We start from the raw sequence: 17,549 nt of genomic DNA, 5'->3' as shown, positions 1-17,549 counted from the left end.
ATGCTGGATTTCCAGTAGGCATTAAATGGCAATAATTGTAATGACAAAGCTGGGCATTAAAAAATATCCATGTCATTACGTTAAAAAAATATTCATTAAATTCAGTTCCACATGGCATTTTTAAAATGCCTTCAATTTTTTATCATTTCAAATTCGGCATAAGGTTGTTATCAAGTTCTATCAAGAAGTATCTTTCAGAAGTAGATATAGATTTTTCTTACTTTTATGGCAAAGGATATGATGAATCTCCAGCGATTATTGGTGAATACCACGGAGCCCAAGCGCACATACAATTGAATTTTCATCTAGGCATATATTTGAACTATGCCTCACATAGTTTTAACTCAACCAACACGAAAGCAACTTGTGATGTAGCTGGCATTGGGACTATGGCGGCGTTACATGATTTTATCAAGAAGTAAATCGAAGACCAAAGTTACATAAGATATACTCAATGTCACGAGCGGTATCAACGTACATTGAACTACAAACGGAGATCATTGAAGCTTTTGAAGAGATATGCAGCATCAACAGAAAATTTGCCAGTTCCTGGCTACTATTTCTGCTTTGGAATTTTAAATGCCTTGCAATCAGAAACGTAACATTTTTCTGGGCTCTGACATTTGCTGAAGATGCTATGCAGGAAATTCAAGAGATGCGACGAAATGCAGAAAGCCATTTTCAGTTGTGTTCAAAGCAGTGAACTGTTTGATGCATGGGAAACCCGCGTTTGTTTGGAGTGTCCAATGGGATCAGTGCCAAATACATGTAAAGCTAAGTATAGCAGTAACTGTCTGCTGAACTGTTAAATCAGAGATCTTATGAACAAGGCTCGTGAAAATGGGAGCTGCAAAAATTATAAGAAGGCGTAACGATAATTTCTGCATACTGAACTCATAATTTATATTTTTTGAATTATGACACTATTGAAGTAAATGAGCGATATGTACTTACTTACAACTCTCACAACTGCTTTTAATTCCAAATTATAGGCACCACAGACGGTGTGTCTGACTCGTGAGTCATATGTGTACGTGTTGACACGCCTTTCGACTACACACAGTTGAGCCATTCAAAGTTATGCCAGAGTCATGTCGGTGTAACTAACACATATGTATTTATTTTCCCTAACACATCCAAACCGACTCGCAAATCAGACGCACCGGCATACACGGTCTACTACATTAAAGCAAAACAACAAATGTTTTTTTTTTTTTAAATCACCCAGGAAATGTATTTATTTTAGCCTATTAATCAAAACAACCCTACAACCAATCAATATTTAACTTATAATCGTACAAATCATATCACGCAAAAAATTTGTAATGCAACCTGAAGAAGATAAAAATCACTTTTGACAAGTCAAATCAATTCAACTCATAATAATGAAAAGCAAATTAATATCAATTTGTCGTAAGTAAACTTATTTATGCTGACAGCATAAAAACAAGTGACACACAGCAAATGACAGGATAGTCAATACATATTTACATTACATACACGCAATTCTTTGGAAAAGTTTATGCACCTTCATTATACATAGTGTGTGCAGGTGTACATACATATTCCCTTCTATGTATACAATTTTTTTTTTTAATTTTATTTTTATGTACATACTGTATGCATATGCGTGTAAATGGTTACTTATGTATATACCTTGTATATATGCACATATCGATGGCTGAGTAGAAGATCGACCTATGTCGGCAACCAAATCGAAAACGCTCTATCTCAGAAAACTTTTCAAGACCACCCTACTTGTGAATCTGAATGGAAAACGCCCTGTCTCAGCTTATTTTCAATGTATTTTCCTTTGAGATAGGGCGTTTTTGAACCGAGTTATGAGATAAGACGTTATTCAACCAAACTCTGAAATAGGGCGTTTTTGAACTGGCTGTCGAGATAGGTCGATCTTCCACTCAGCCATCGATATAGTGAAGAAATGTTAAAACTTTATATCCATGTATGTATGTATGTATGTATGTTTGTATGTTTGTAAGTGAATAATGCGCCATTAATGTCATTCAAAAACGTTTTACCAGCCGAAGGGATAATACAGTTTGAAAGCTTTCGTTTACCTTCAAGCAAATAGTCCGCCATTTTTTTCGAACTCAACTCTCCCATACATAAATATCTACTATTTAATGCATATGAATGAGTACCAATACTTACACGCTGACTTCAAGCAGAGCAGTTTTGCTGTCACAAATTTTGATAGGTTTACATACATACATACACACATATGCGAATGTATATACACATATGTACATTGTCGATATCGAAATATTGTAGTAGGTTATATCTGAGTGGCACTTGGCTGTTAATGTTGCTTTGTACTATATACTACGAGTAGGTATAATGGATATTTATAGCTACCACAATTTCAAATTGGCAAATGTGAATGACTTTTATGGCTTCTTCAGCACATGGACATGTATAATTTATGATGATTTCCTATTGCTAATATAACCTATGTAGTCAAATTCCCTATATGTACATACATACATACAAGTGTGCATAAAATTTATGCCTTTACTTAGTTCGATACATTTTGAGTACTTAGGTCAAGCAAGTGAGTGACGTAGCTAACTTAGAGGAGTAAATTAATCCATAAACCATAGTTGCAACATTTGCTTAATTGACTTAAATGTTCAATATAGAGGAAATTTCTTAATAACGAGTAGCTTCCGGTAGCTAGCGTTCATACGTATAGCGCCAGGCACATTAAGTGCCCACGTTTAAAAATTTAATGCCTAGAATTTTAATGAAATTTTGCGGAGTTTTCTTGTTTATGGGGTAACGCATCTACATACATATATGGGGAAATCTTTTAAGATGGGAATATTTTGCGTATTGCGTACTGGCGTATTGTTGCCGCTAAAAAGCAGCTGCGCTGCCAAGTGCGGCTTGTGGTTGGTGTTTTTATATTCTTATGTGCCTTAAACTTCTGTTACATATAATTTTGCTTTATTTTTATAAGGGCTGTAGGTCAACAAGAACGAATTAATGCTTAAAACACTAACAGCTATTTGTTTTATTTAAATACAATATTCAATTGTTTTAATAATTAGTAATTTTTCTGTATTTTTTTCTATTTAAAGTAATTGGTATTTTTCCTTTTAAATTTAAAAATTTTTTTTTCCTCAAATTTTTATATACGAATATATACAAGCATGCATATTAGATGAAAGTTGGCTGAATCGCCTTAACAACGATGCCAATTTTATCAAAATCTGTGAGTAATTCTTTTGTTTAATATATTTTTTGATAAAAAAAGTGTTTTTTTCTTTTTAAGTGCTTTTCTCAAATTTTTATCCACGAAGTATACAAGTATGCATATAAGAAGAAAGAAAGAAGAAAGTATGCATATAAGAAGAAAAGAAGAAATTTTTTTAAACTCGGTTAGGGATTTTTTTGTTTAAAATATTTTTTTTTTTTTATACAGGAAAAGGTATATTTTGCCAAATTTTTATATACGAGGTATACAAATATGCATAGCACAGGAAAGGGGGTTAAATCACCTATACAACGATATTTAAAAAAAAAATCAGTTGAAAATTTTCTGATATATTAAGTTTTTAATATTTCGAAGATATGACATTTGGCCCGTTATAGCACCTGTTGTTTTCACAAAAAAATTTATATACCATATAAATAAGAGCAAACGGCGGACCATATCTTGTTTTTTTTTTTACATGCAATAATTAAAACCTTAACTGAATCCGAAAGGACATTTTTCACATAATATCATTGATGTAAAGAATTTCAAAAAAAAAAAAAATTATTATTGAGCTGAGTAACAGCAAATATCTAAAAGTAATGTATCTAAAAAATTTCTGATCTACGTAAAAACTAAACATTTCACACTACTGGCTAACTACTCAAAAGGTACGAACTCAAAGTTAAATTACCGAAAATCGATGGACGAATTACCTATGATTACATATGAGCAGCATTCACCAATTACTTTCAACATACAAAGTCATTGAGAAGAAATGAAATGGGCACATACTTCATACGCCCTTGCTTTTGTTGAGAGGAAGCTATGAGGTTGTAAATACAATATTCGAAAAGTAAATTGACCATAAAATTGTGAGGCAGCCTACGTGCTCACACGAGCAATCACACATAAAAATAGGTTTACTTATACTCAACGTGCATACATACATGATAGCTGCCAAAAAATGGAGGTGTATACAAATAAACAGAGGCACACAATAGCCATCCAAACATGAGTGGGAAATTTCAGCTGATTGTGTATTTTTGGCTGTTAGCCTTTTGAAATATTATATAAGGGGTTTATTTTGTTTAAAGAAATGAATACGAATTTTTTAGTACACATTCGCATTTTATATGCCGGGTATTTCAGCCTAATTTGGACGCCATTTGATTTTTGCATCACTGATTTTTTTCATAATTTTTTTTTATGTCATGGTACTACCAATTCACAGAGAACTCCTTGATTTTTTTGTCCACTCGTTTTTGAGATATCGTTTTTTAAAAAAAACTTTCCTTTTTTTAATTTCCACAGTTTTGCTAAAAATGGGCCTATTGGAATATTTTTTTTTGGTTTTTCATTTCTAAAGCTTTTTCGGAATATAAAAAATTAATTAAATTTTCAATATAAAGACATTTACTTATCGATTTTGTTGAACAAGAAATTTCATTCATAGCAATGGGATCTATTTTTTTCGAATTCTTAAATTAATGAAAAACTAACAAATTTGTTTTAGCTCAACGTCAAGGACTCTGGCTGCGTAAAATAAAATGCATTTTTTCTTTTCCATTAATGCATTGCATTTGAGGCAGTTAGAGTTTTCGGCGTTAAGTTGCACAAAAATTTGCTAGAATTCATTATTTTAAATATTATAAAAGCATAGATTTCGCTGTTATCCAATTAACGAACCAGGCTTAAAGTTGAGGAAATAAAGACGGTTTTATAACAAATTTTCAAGAAAATCGATTACTACGAGTTTTTTTTTAGAAATTAACCCTTCAAATTAAAAATTTTAAAATAATGGATAAATGCTTGAAAAAAACACAAAGCGTACCAAAAAATCCCGAAAATTAAAAAAAAAAATCTCGCAAGCAAAACTACGAAGAGCAATATTTTGAAAGCTCTTGCAGAAATCCAAACAGTGTCACAAAGCGGAAAGATACCACCATATATAGAAAATAAAATGACGAAGAGTCCCGAAAAGTGTTTAAAGAAACATATAAGTACCAAAAAAATCCTGAAAATAAAACAAGAATATTTCTGAAAAGTGCTGAAAGGATCCTGAGCTTTCAAAAAAAAATCTTCAATATTCCTTAAAAACATACTTGACAAATTTCGAAATATTACGAAAGAAAAACTAAAAATTACAAAACATGTACAAAAAAATAATTAAATGGAAACACGAAAAATCAAGAAAATTCTTAAAATACTAGTGAACACTACGGAAAAAACCTTGAGAAAATAATAAGCATTTTCGAAACAAAACCGAAAATCACGACAACTATCAATGCTTAAAAAAATAAACGTAAGCTATTACTGGTTATTTTTTTGCTCAAAAAATATCAGGCAAGATTTTGGCCGATATCAGTCAGAGAATTGTATGGAGAGGTTGACGGGAAGTCTAACCGACACGACGTGGGAAATTCTGCACGCCGATTCTGATGGATCTCTAACAGATGGCTGACCAAATTATCATGGAAAATAAGAATTATCAGAAGTGTATGCCGAAAGTTGGACATAATTCGATCCGACATATCGGATGAGGAAATAAATAAAATTCTCCAGACATTTCGGCTAGAAATCTGTACGAAACCTGTAAGATTCGTCTAAAAACTCAACTTTTTATTCCGACTTATCTGATATCAGAAATTTTCTAGCAAATGTGCTTGCTGGGAAAACATTTCTGACATTCTAAGCCGTGAGGCGAAACACATACACGAAATCAGCTGATCTAATAACACCACCTTACATAATTTTGTATTAGAAATTTCTTTGCTATAGAAATCAAGTTTGTTTAAGTCATGAGGAAATAATAAATAAGCGAGAATTCTAATGTTATTGTTAGAACGAAACGATAGTTTTTTTGCAGACCATCTAACAGCTTTGTTTTTGGTGGAGTTAATTTTTTCATTTAAGTAATATACGTTCTAAATATGAAACAAAACCGTGCCACCTAGCAGATTAATTCCTCTTTCATATTGCATTACCATCGGCTTCTGAGCTGAGTTTGAAGTTTCAAGTCGAAATTTGCTTGGAAGTTGATTACAGATTTGATTACACACAAATGAAACTTAAGGTCGGTACACATTTATGATCTTGTTGGTCAGTCAAGAATTTATCAGTTTTGACTGACGCCTTGTAGCGGTCAAACTATCAGTCATGTATGAGATGAAACGATTGAGAGCAACGATTGCATCTCATAGCAATCTAAACACTTTTTCTAAAAATTATGATTCCCGTCCATTTTTAAAGTTTCATTGATAATATTCAAAAATCTCTTCTTATTTACATTTAATATGGCCCCTGACTGATAATCAACACGAAACATATTTTCGGTTGACTGTTGACTGACGAAAACGAGCGGTCACACGGTCAAACAGAGGAAATTTGTCGACTTTAATTAATAAAAGATTGTAAAAAATGGATCTGGAAATGAAAAAATTATGTCAGTTCAATAGTGCATGGCTTTATGTACACACAAATGTACATTAAATGTCAGCTATGTCATAGTTGATATAAACATTTTCTCTATGTTGGCAAGCAACACAGAATTGCCAACACACACGTCGGCACATTCAAAGTTTATCATTTGCAGCGCTAACCAACATTTCATTTCGCTCTTTTTTATATTTCATTGGCAATGTTGCACAAAGTTCAATTTAATTGTGCGCGCTACCAAAGGCCTATTGTATGAACCCAACGGCCTTTGAAGTTCATATATGTCCACTTTATTCCACTGCAGCAGTTTTTCCACAGAGCCAACTCGATTGCGATTATCGACAACATACATACATACATAGATACATATGTACATGCAAATGTATCTTCCGTTTTTTATTAGCGTTATCTGTGCTCGACATTCAATTTGTCTTTAACGCAATACGCATACAACTACCTACTTACATACATACATATGTGTAGCGCACACTTGTTTGGCTTTGTATATTTCAGCGAATTTCGCAATGAACATATCAAATAGAGTGAACATTTTTTAATGGCAAAAAATTTAAGCAAAATTTTTTTGGTGTTTTCCCAATCACTACGACTTTATGTAAAAGTGTGGAACTTTGATTTTTTGGGCTATCAATTTTTTTCGTTGTTTTGCAGATATACTGTTAATGTACTTATGGCGTTGTTCGATATGTATTTGAATTTACCGAATAGCAGTATTTGTGAACTCTGAAAAATACGCAAACAAAGCTTTATATAAGTTTACGAAATTTTATGAAGAAGCATTACACAAAAGGCTCGAGATACATGCGGCTGATTTATATACATATATAAAACAGCACGGCCACAAAACTGAAGAATATCTTGGGAATTTGCAGCAAAATTTTAGCCAGAAGTTTCTTGAGGATTTTAGGTTCCATTAAATGGGGTAGTAAAAAAGCTCTTAATTTTAGCTTTATATAAACATACATATATGTATGTAGTTATATATTTACACTTAAAAAATCGCAAAAAATTATACTTATACGGCAAGAGAACATAAAAAATATCAACTAATCAGAGTCAAAAATTTGTTAGAATCAAAAGAGTTTGCTTCAGTGAAATTTCTTTGCTGAGCCATGCAGTCCGCAACACACTGCACCACCGATGCATCACTCATACGCCACGGTGCTCCGCAGAATAACTTGCTAACTAATAACAAGTTTATGTGTTATGTGCAACACACTTTTAAGACGTGTGGAAGTTTTCGACTTTCTACACCTCTGCATTTCAGAAGATTCGTTTACTCGTTTGCTCAATAGAAGCAATTTAAAATTTGTTTTTCAGCTTCATGAGCAACAGGACACCACTTAAGTATGCTGACAGGCGCGTCAGTAATATTGGAAATAGTGTTGCGTTTTCTAATTTTTTCTTATTAAAAATCTATTTTAGAATTTACCAAAGTGGATTTTAAAGTTTGAAAAAGAAGAATCGATGCGAGTATTTTGAGCAATTGTGAAGCTTTTATATGAACGGAACGAATTCTTGAAAGGTTGCTGAACTAAGAGGGCGATACTCACAAATCGATTAAGCAGCAGCAGAATGCTATGTACGAACGATACTCGACTTAGAAACAAGTTTTACTTAACCGTAACCGACAAACGAATTGGACTCAATTAAAAAATCAAGACAAACGGTGAGCGGAATCCACTTAATTGTAACGAACGTGGAACTTACTGCACAAACCGTTTAACGACGAAGTACTTAAAGGTGTATAACCAAGGTCATGAAACTTGATAATCGGTTCAATACATAATTTTAGTCAGGGAACTAAAAATTCTAGATTCTTGCTGAATACCCACTTCGCTATACGGTTCGAGGCTAAATCTTAGAGGAGGAATTAATGTATACTTGTAGGCTCTTTATACTTAAATTATGCTCTCGTCCAAGGGCACTGGAAAGGCAGTGACTAAGGTTGGATGTGGGGGGTTCCAAAATTATAACACACATTAAGTTTAATTTATTACATGAAAATTCGTTGCCTTACTCAAACCAAAAATAAATAAAGAGGAAATGGTTTTATTGACCCTAATCTATGCCATCAAATGCCGTTATCGAAATTATGCCACATTTTCAACACTCTAGAGATGAAGACGTGATAAGTTCTTTAATATTTTTAGCTATACTCATATATTCCCAGACCAATTGAGCGAACATTTACACTTGCACAAATCAAATGAGCGAAGTATGATAGTTAAGGGGTTACACATATATGGTTACATATGTACATTAGACTGCATCACTCCCCATACTAAGAAAAATCGGTACTGTGTGTCAGCTGGAATTATAACATGTATTACATGTATCTATTATACCACCAAAATATTTCGGAAAAAAATTAAGATTTACGTGAGCTGGACCGATCTTAAAATATCTCCAAAAATTTTAGTTATGAATAAAAATAGCTTCTTAAAGATTTTCTTGAAAAAACAAAACAACAAAACAGTTTAAGGTTAAAAACTTTGCATAAAACTATTAAAAAGATCAAAAAATGCTTCTTCGGAATCGTAACAATAAGATTTTTGATGCTGTTTTTTTAATTTTTTCAAAAATTGGTATAAGAAAAAATTTAATAACTGAACCTTAGCTATTAAGATTTAGACTTGTGAGATATCATTGGAAGGGTATTTTCTCAGCTCACTTAAATCTTACTGTTGTTCGGAAATATTTTGGTGAACGTCTTCAAATATAATAGGTTTTGTAATCCCGGCGAAAAAAAAACCGCAACTATTTTGGGGGATGCAGTCTAATGTACATAAATATGAAAAGAAGAACAAGCTCAGATGTTGAAATTTTAATACAGCTTCTTCTCGACAGTAGTTACATATTTCACAAAGCTGAATAAATAAGGAACTGCAGAGCAAATTATGGCCATATCAGGAAGATAAATAAAGTAAGACGAAAGTAAAAGACATAAAATATGAATAAAGAAAGAGATAGTAAAATAAGAGATATACACAGATACTCGAAACGAAAATGGTTAAAATATCCGTACTCGCATACACACAAAGAATACTTGTGCTACTTAAAACATACAAATGCACTTACATACGACATATAAAAGCACATAAATATGAACACCAAAGCAAACTTCAAACGGAAAAGCAATGGCAACTGTTGGCCAACCAAGTGGGAGGAGCAAGTAAAAGGATACAAGGAAAATTCAAGCAAAGAGACACAGTCAATCGAAAGGCAACAGGCAGATAGTAAGCAGGAATTTTTGTATATTTACCCTGTGGGAAATGTATGTAACTATAAGTTAATTTGAAGTTGATTAGGAATGAACTAAAGGTAACTATTCTCTGAATATTTTCTCTGAGGAAAGCTAACTATATTTCTATGGCAATGGCCGGGAAATAGTCAAGGCTGGTAACCTCTGCATTTGATGTCAACTAACTTGTAACCAACTACTTTTGGACATAAAATTACAATAAGAAAATGTAAATATTTTTTGTTATTTAGCTTTATTTATTTATTTACCTTTATTTTTATTATATATTTGCTTACATACGCTGCTGTAGGTGGTCCCATATACGAACTCCGTCAGACATAACCTCAAAATGGTAATACAAAATTTTGATTTTCCCTTTATTTGTCCTAAAGTAAAATTTGTATGAGGATATTTAAATAGAAACTTGTTTAAATCAAGCAATCTCCCGAATACGTCTGCATTAGTGCTGCACTACTTTTCAACTAGTTTCAAGTTAACGTTTGGTTAGTTTTTATCAATTGATAATTTTTTCTACAGGGTATGCACCCATGTGCAAGAGTGTGTATACATTGGACCGCATCAGAAATAAAAAGTTTGCTGAACATACATAAGTCGAAAAAGTTTTGTTATGTAATTTTGTGAAAAAAATAATAATTTGGCCGAATTACATATTGGCCGCTCAATTACACTCTTCATCATATCTTCGGCATTCACAGTCGGATCTTAACGTGTGATATATCGACGCCATTTCCTCGGGGAGATAATCTTTTTAATTCCAAATTTCATTGACCTCTAGCACCATATTTTACTACTTCCCCACTGGATCTCAGTTCTTGTCACCCTGCCGTACCACCCTAATAGCAGCTAATTAAAGCTCACCAAAAATTATTAAATCTTTTCTTAAGAAGTATATCGATTGTTTAAGTCAAACTATTTAAATAAAATTTAAATGAAATGAAAATAAGGGGACCCCGAGGTCCAGTAAAAAACATTTTTTTTTTTTTTGAAACGGTCTAGAAAAAATCGTTAAACTTAGGGATGTACGGCGAACTTTCTTTTTTGTTTGATTGTAAGGTGGTACAGTCTAATGTTCATACAAATGTATGTGCGCCTGTATTGTACACCGAGCCAGCAAATGAAATATGAACCAAAGCAAATACACATACCATAGAGATAAAAAAAAAAATAGTTTGTGAAACACATTTGTTTCCTTCTTTTCTCATTTTCTGTGGTGGTAAACTGAGTTAAATCTAAAGGCGAACTGACAAGCGAAAATAGCGAAAAGTACGCCTGTCAGAGAGCATACTTTAAGGACCGGATAAAAGTTTAACAAACGGAAGGAAGTCACCGGTGGTAATGAATGGTTGAATTCAATAACAAGAAAACACAACACTGTCGCGCTACAAAAATGTTTGCGAAAGACAAATACTAAGCCACTTGTGATGCTTCAGCGTACAGCAAAGACGGCTATGAGTAGTTGGGTTTCAGACACCTGTTGCTTGCTAAGTTTACGATGCGCTGTAACTGACGCTGGATCCCAAGTTATTAATGCAGCTGTTTCGGCGACAATTTGCGGATAATGACGAGTGTAAATAATATCACGCTTCACATATTTCTAGCTGATTTCGTGCGTTGTTTGTTTTAAGTTTATGACTCTGATAGTGTAGAATGGTTTAGCATCACTGCTTGATTGGTGATGTGGCGTGAGGGTAAAAATTTATATGGGTTAATTTATTTTGCTTTGATTAATTGTAGTTATTGAAATTTTAGACTGAGGTTGCTAATTGTTAGAATCTAAAACCAAAGACAAACTAGTAAATTCATTACTGCCATCTATTATTCTAAGTCGGCTAAAAGCAAAATGGGGAATAAAAGCATATACTTACACTGGATGTAAACCGCGGTGGTAAGACCTATCCTCTCATCCTCTTCAACGGGATCACCATATGCTGGTCTGTACTAAACAAGACGTTCTCGAGCCAAGGTAGAATGGGTTCAGAGAACGGCTTCTATGGTTAAATGCGATCCAGCCGTGGAGATACCTTAAATTCGGACTCGCGAAGGTCGTTGAAACACTACCGGATAATCTACAACAACTAGATAAATTATAGCACTTCTCTACTCCGTTTTAGCAGCAAATTCTCCACAAAAATCCCAGAGAGGAGCGAATGGGAAAGTGCGACACACTTGTATATAGGGTCGAGGGCTATGCATATATAGCACTTTCCGGTGAAATGAAATCTTTTTCAAGTCGAAGGAACATTTTTTAAATCAAAGTAAACATTTTTCAAATCATGTGAAATCCTTTACAATTAAATTGAATTTAACGGATTTTGACGAGATTTTCTCTAATATACTCTGTATCGACAGGAGAGTGATCTTTTTTCTTAGAATTTTAATAGGGTTGCCACCTGTCTAAAACACTATAAGAGCCGCATCTTTCCTGGGATTACAAAAGATCAGGTGTCAAATGAAAGGAATTGACATCTAGAAAAGCACAAATGTGTTTTTAATGGGGTTGCCACCTGTTAATAAAATTACTATATTCAATCATAATAAGCGTAGGCATCAGTTCTGCACTGTCACTGTCAAAAGAAAAGACTTAGCTTCTACATGTGCAATAAGGTATTATTTTTCTGAGTAGGGTTGCCACCTATTAAAAAGTTAAAAGATTTTCGCCGTTTGTTGGGTTACAAACTGAGATACCAAATGAAAGGGTCTGGCCTTCACATGTACAAAAGCTTTCATTTTTTGAATAGGGTTGCCATCTATTTAAAATTTACTATCTTCAATACATTGTATAGAAGAAAACCGAGATATTTTGACCACGCTAATCTCAAAAACTACTGAACAGATTTATACGAGATTTTTTAAGTATAATCTGTATCGAAAGGAGTATTATCCTTAGTACTTTAAATTCCTATAAGGTTGCCACCTGTCTTAAAAATTATTAGATCCGCACTGTTCATTGGATTACAAGAGACGAGGTGTCAAACAAAAGGGCGCGGCTTTTAGATGTTAAATAATGTATTACTTTTTCAGTAGGATTTTTTTTTTAATTATAAGATCTTCACCGTTTGTTGGACTAAAAGCTGAGGTGCCAAGTGAAACGACATGGTCTCTGTATGTGCAATAAGTTTTTATTTTTTGTTTGAATGAGGTTGCCACCTATTTAAAAATTATGTATGTATAATACGCGAGGGCGTTTTTTGTTAATGAACTTAAATTTGCACAGTTCATTCAAGTTAAAAAAGCAAGGTTTCAAAGGAAAATGCTTGACCTTCCGACTTGCAGTAAGTTTTTATTTTTTTTTTTGTGCGCAAAATTAAAAAATTTGGGCTGTTCGTTAGATGACAAGAAATGAGGTGTCAAATGAAAGTACTTGGCCTCCAGATGCGCAATTATATATTACTTTTTTAGTAGGGTTGCGACTTGTTTAGTTGTCAATTGCATCTTATTTAATATCCACACATTCAGCGCGTGGCAAAGCCTCGCGCATACGAGTCTACTAATTGCCTTCATCGTTATCTAAAACATTTTTACTATTCTGCTATATGTATGTACGTATGTAAGTCCAACTACTTAATTAGCCGCATCGTTGCCCAAAACAAAACTCCCGCTGATGTTGTTTTCATTGCTTGCTGCTGCTGCTCGAACCCCTTTTTTCGCAATTTGAGTCAGTGTCTTCCTTGTGGAGGCACAAAAAAAAACAATTTGTTGCAATGTATTGCATTTATTGTATTGCCGAGTACATTTCGGAAATCTTTACTTTTTAATTATTTTGCTAGTTTTAGCAATTAACTTGTTTTCATGTTTTCACTACGTGTTGCACGCCACATTGTTTACGTCACGCCAAGTGCGCAAAATGAGTTAGCTACTTGAAAAATATTTTAATTAAATTTTCTGCGAAGTAAACATTTGCAAGGGAAATACCGAAAAAAAAAAATCGACTCAGTACTTGCAACAGTTCAGTTGCTGCAAGTGGCATGCAACAGCTGAATTATTTGTAAAATTAGCGCTTTTTCTGATGTTGCTGATTTGACCGTTCTTTAGAAGCTATTGTTAAGTAAGATATTAGTAAAATTTTGCTGATTTGATGCAACTAAGTGAGTAAATAAATTTTGGAAGCGAACGAGATTACAAATATATATATTTTTTTTCGATAAAACTTGATCAACTACCTGTTTCAGTGATTACGCACTGCTTGAATCATTGTGTTTTTGAGTAGATAGAAAATCAGTGCAGCGTTTTCCAGTTTAGAAAATAGCACCACAATGACCTGTCTGCACTCGGCATGTACATATGTATAACAGTCGCAGAAAGGCAAAGGAGAGAAGCAATTGGCAACGTTTTTGAAAGTACTGTATTTATTTCACCGAAGCTTATATCTTTAGGCTGATAACTTAATAAAAATAGTCCTATAAAAAATTAAATTATGAGACCGTGCGCCTGAACAACCTGTTCTCATTTGGCCGATTGGAGTAAAGCACGCCAATCGTTTGTCTTTTGGTCCAATTGACGCCAATTGGAAATGCCATGTGAAGCCAAGTTCTTTTCCACCTGGTCTTTTCATCGCAGGAGAGTTATTGCTCTTCGCCGGAATTCTAATTAAAAAAAAGCGCACGATAAACTGCCGACCAGTCTTGAATTTCTTTTTTTGTAAAACTTCTCAGACATCGCGGCGAGAAAAGTGTCGATTCTCTTCTGGAGGGTCCTTTCGAAAATTTTGCGTTAAGTTTGATAAGACTCTATCAGTTTGTTGATGGTGGGTTTTAGGCTTTCACACAATATTGACGGCTGAGTGAAAAGTCGATCTATCTTGGCAGCCGGTTCGAAAGCGCCCCTTACTTCAGAATTTCGTTGAAGAGCGCTCTATCTCAGAATTTGATTGAGAAACGCCCAATCGCAGAATTTTGTTCCAAAAACACGCCCTATCTCAGCTTCCGCTTCAAAAACGCCCTCTATCAACATATTTTCAGTAGCAGCATTTTGTTTTGTTTCAACCCAGAGATTGCTATTCGTTCCTCGAAAAAGTCGGGGGATCCTCAACTGGGGCTCAGGCTCTTATGCTTTGCCTTCAGCATTTTTCTTATTCAGCAGCAAAGAAAAGTGCATATCGTCCGTACTAGTTTTCGTAGGATTTCGTCTGGTCTGATAAAATCATTCTTCCTATCATCTAGCATTTCAAAATCCCTCTATTTTAATTTCGGAAAATACGTTCATATATCCTTCTTCTTCAGCTTCTGATATTGATTCCACATATTCCAGCGTAGGCTTGTAGGCGGTATCTTTTGCTCAGTAGCGTCGTGACAATTGGCAACAGTACGATTTCTCGATATATCTGTTTAATGAACAGTTCTTTCTGGTAGCAGTTGAATGTCGCTTTTTCTTGGACCTCCTTTGGACGCACCTTTTATGCTTCGTCGAAGCCGGCCGCGTATCTTGGTTGTGATAAGTTAGTGGTACGAGTCAATGTTCCACCCGCGGAATATACGAACATCCAAAATATTGGAAGAATGCCTTCCTTCTATCACTAAATGATTGCTCTACCTTCTCATCTTTCGATCCGGATCTTCTTATGCTGGAACCTAGTACTTACCTACTTACGGCCATGTTTCAGGCCCTGGGAAAGGCGATCAGGCACAGTCTGAGTTTCCCCATGGTGGGATCACAGATCTCCTCCCGGGCACTGAAATCGCCAACCACGACTTTTCCCTCTCTTCTGTCGGAACTTGGTCGTAAATTACTGTGAAGCGTTTAGAGAAAAACGCTCACCGGGGTCAACGACAATGCTCGAGGTTAGAATCTGTCTCCCATCACAAATCTCAACGAATTTGCTCTTCCTTACATGACGGCAAGCGGCGATATCAGCCGTTCCGAGGACATAAAGCGTCAATCAAGAAGGATAAGAAAATAATATACTTTTCAGATACCAGTAGGTATAGCTCCTACCAAATTTATTACTTCAAGTTGCATTGTTAAAAAAAAGTATCTTTGAAAATCGTAAAATTATAGTGCACCCTTTTATTGCCGTTCAACCTTTGCTTATTCTGTGAAACATAATTTTTTATATGCAATTGGCACATAAAATGTTTGATGTGCATCTCCTGCTTCCATAATGCCACCATTTTTTATATAACTTTTTCCTTCCCAAGTCGTACACATCACCTATGTACGTATTTGTCTCTCGCTTTTCCTGCACCACCGCCTGTTGTCTTTTAGTTTTCGCGTGAGTCTCGTGCATGATGCATTTTTGGTCAACAAGTGTTGATGTTCACAACGCTTCTACATAGTGTGTTTCCTACTTATCCGCTCCCTACACTTAAAATTACTACTGACTCATTCACCACTTCTCCGAAGGTGATAATAAAAGTTTCAACAAATTTTCGGCTTGTCATGGAAACCAAATTAAACTTTGTTAGTTGATTGTGCTGGTTTTTAGTTTCAATGTATAGATACAGAAATGAAAAAAAAAAAAAAAACTTATTTTTTCCGCAAGTGACTGCAGAATAAAACAAATTGGGTTTTTATTTGCTGAGGAATCATAGTTTTTACTGTTGAAATAGTATATAGCCCCAGAAGAGGAAAAGTTTTGAGTTTGATGTCGAAAAGTGTATCTCATGGCCAAAATAATTGTAGTTTTCTGCAAAATTTTTTTTTATTTCATTCAAAAGTAGCTACGTATGTACATTAATACCTGCGCATGTATGTTTTACCTAAATAAGTGCCTGATGCGCATAATTTGCAACAATTTATTAGATTACAAAAGTGCTTTTGTGTTTGCATTAAAAGTTTTATTGCAAGCTACATTTGCTTACTATGTTCAGTAAATCATAGCGTTAGTTTACAAAAAAATCAGGTGCCATAAGCATCAATCTTCCTTTTTAATAATTAAAAATTAAAAAAAAAACACGTCCGTGATAATTAATTTTGGCAGATGTCATTAAGTTTACAAACATACATATGTATGTATGTATGTAAGTAGACACGTTTATTATTACTTTTACATTGTCTATTTTCTTGCATGGCAATGTTTGCATTTTAATTAAATTCAACTTTAAATTACATACGAGTACATATACTCTGGAGTGTGCTTGAGTTTCGACATTTGCTCCACAACTAGCACTTGAGTTTAATTTTCCTAACAATTTAGATGTTTTGTGTGGCCTCGCAGCCTGCTATAGACGAGCATACGAGCATATGGTTGTATGTGCATTTGTACATTAAAGTGGTCCAAAAATGTATGTATGTGAAAAAATAAGGACTGCTCTACACCGAAAAACCCCTACTTTTATTGTGAAATAAAAAAAATTATAGAGTGCTGAAAGCGCTCAAAGTTTTCTATGTATATATGGAAAAAAAACTTTTCGTAGAAATAGTGTAGAATTCTTGAAAATCAATATTTTTCGATCGGAAAACTCTGTTTATCTTCAGGAAATAACCCCAACACCCAATTGTTTCTTCAATCATTTTTTCATGTTAACTATATTTTATAGGTCCTCCGAAACCCCCAGAAAATGCAATGGGGGCCAAAAAAAGTATCCTTAATATTAAAAAATGGTTAAATAAACAATAAGATATTAATATTATTATTATTATTCGATAAGTACATTTTCAGGCTACTCGATGGTG

At 34.0% G+C, this 17,549-nt stretch overlaps 1 long non-coding RNA gene across 1 annotated transcript; it reads right to left on the bottom strand.

Annotated features, from left to right (window-relative positions):
• Positions 1-1,787: 1,787 nt before the first annotated feature.
• On the bottom strand, positions 1,788-5,340 carry LOC108358494 (uncharacterized). Its single transcript, XR_001846786.1, has 3 exons — positions 5,328-5,340; positions 3,879-3,880; positions 1,788-1,890 (listed from the first exon to the last, which is right to left on the bottom strand). It is a non-coding gene; the product is annotated as an uncharacterized LOC108358494 (long non-coding RNA).
• Positions 5,341-17,549: the final 12,209 nt, after the last annotated feature.

Source organism: Rhagoletis zephyria, unplaced genomic scaffold, assembly GCF_001687245.7.
Source record: "Rhagoletis zephyria isolate East Lansing unplaced genomic scaffold, Rhagoletis_zephyria_1.1 Rzeph_scaffold_00261, whole genome shotgun sequence".
In the NCBI taxonomy this organism is placed as follows: Eukaryota; Metazoa; Arthropoda; class Insecta; order Diptera; family Tephritidae; genus Rhagoletis; species Rhagoletis zephyria.
This window is presented reverse-complemented; position numbering and strand designations above follow the sequence as displayed.